The following is a 1,631-nucleotide window of genomic DNA, read 5'->3' on the forward strand; positions in this document are numbered from 1 at the left end:
TGTGTGTGTGTGTGTGTTGTAAAAAAGTGTGTTTCCCCACCTAGAAGCTGTCTGAGCCACATGCTTGCAAGCTGTGCAGGTTCATATGAACTAAATCTAATTGGATACTGTGGACTTCACAGTATGAAGCAATATTTGATGATTTGAGGATCACATTGTTGGACTCAGTGTATGTCCTTACTAAAAACAGCCTCCAAAGTCAATACCCCCGCCCCTCCTTCTCTTTGCATCCTTTTCTGTTCCAGGATCAGTAATGGGAGTCAGTATCCAGGAGGAGGCGATGGGGTTGCGGGGGCTCCTCCTCAAGTCCTCGCCCCTCCTCCCCGAATGCGGCACAGCTGCCTTTCAGAACCCCGCCGCTCCAGCCCATTCATCCTGGAGAGCCAAAAAAAAACAAAAAACAAAAGTGGCTATTTATTAGAAGACTTGTTTTGTATTGTTCTGTGCCACACAAAAGACGCTTCATTATGTTAGAAGCAAGCCCCCCTTTCGCAGAGAGAAACAATAACTTGGAATTGTCTTTTTTAGAGTGTATAATAAATGTCATTTCTTCTTGTCTCTGCCCCTCAGTGTGTGTTGAGTGGTGGGTTTGGGCACCGGGCATGGATGGCCTTGGCACTCGAGCGGCCAGATTGTAGTGGGAGTAGCGGTCTTACATGAAGCTTTGGAGGGTTTAGGACGGCTTTAGGAGTATGGAGGGAGAAATCTGCCCACTTGGTCTGGAGTAGAGGGAACGAGGGGAACATGCGTAAGTTTGCATATGACAATTCCGTAGGCAGGAAAGGCATTTTTATACAAGTATTTAACCTGTAGATTGCACTAATAGTTAACATATGTGTTGTGCGTAAATATCTATTTTTGTCTAAGCGCGATGCTGGAAAAAATGTAGGCTAAAACGAACTTGGACGCTTTCTCATCTCAGTGATTGCGCTTACTGAAAAAAAAAAGAAAGTGTATTTATTGGCATCCTTTATTTGGGAACGTCTGCGCTCTGCTGTGTTCAGTTCAGTGCAGATAATATGTGTTTCTAGCTGCAGGCTGTCGTTTTATTTTGGGACATGTGAGCTCCACCAGGGTCTGGCTGCACAGAGCGCACAGCTCTGTGGCTCACGGTGCTGCTACCAGTTGCTCTCAGTTTAATTTTCTGAAGTGACATTATCGGCTAGTGATCTGCTCGGGAGTGAGTAGTTGCCATCAGTGTCACCTTTATTCGGCTGGATTACCGAGAAAAAGTCTGCTGCAAGCTGTAAAATATACGAGTGTTTTATAACGGGAGAATTGTTTTACGCGGCTTGGTGGCTGTCAATATTTAGGTTACATGATTCTCTCCGTGTTTTTTACTTTTCAGGAGGAGGAGGCGGGTTGGTGGCGAGGAGGAGCAGGGGTGGGGGCTGGACATTTAGGGTGTGTGCACTGACGAAAACTTATTTTCTTCTTTTCTTGCTTAACCCAGTTTGTGTCCAGGTAATCCGCAGGTGATCACAACTCCCCACCACTTTAAGCCAGTTCCACCCAGTTCCACCCAGTTCCACGCGCGCTGGCTCGTGCGCGCACGCACAGCCACGCACCGTGGAAATTGTCGTTCTGGGTTATCGCAGATTAAAGGGGTGGGGTGGGGGGGTTATTTGTGC

At 47.0% G+C, this 1,631-nt stretch overlaps 1 long non-coding RNA gene across 1 annotated transcript in view; it reads left to right on the top strand.

The window, feature by feature from the left end:
• Window positions 1–581: 581 nt before the first annotated feature.
• The window catches only part of LOC118339581, a 16,052-nt gene continuing 15,002 nt past the window's right edge, over window positions 582–1,631 (top strand). The window contains exon 1 of the long non-coding RNA XR_004797316.1: window positions 582–748. This is a non-coding gene — a long non-coding RNA (uncharacterized LOC118339581). The remainder of the gene's footprint in view (window positions 749–1,631) is intronic.

The sequence above is a fragment of the Morone saxatilis genome, unplaced genomic scaffold, assembly GCF_004916995.1.
Source record: "Morone saxatilis isolate NCDOM2014 unplaced genomic scaffold, NCSU_SB_2.0 Contig5, whole genome shotgun sequence".
Lineage (NCBI taxonomy): Eukaryota > Metazoa > Chordata > Actinopteri > Moronidae > Morone > Morone saxatilis.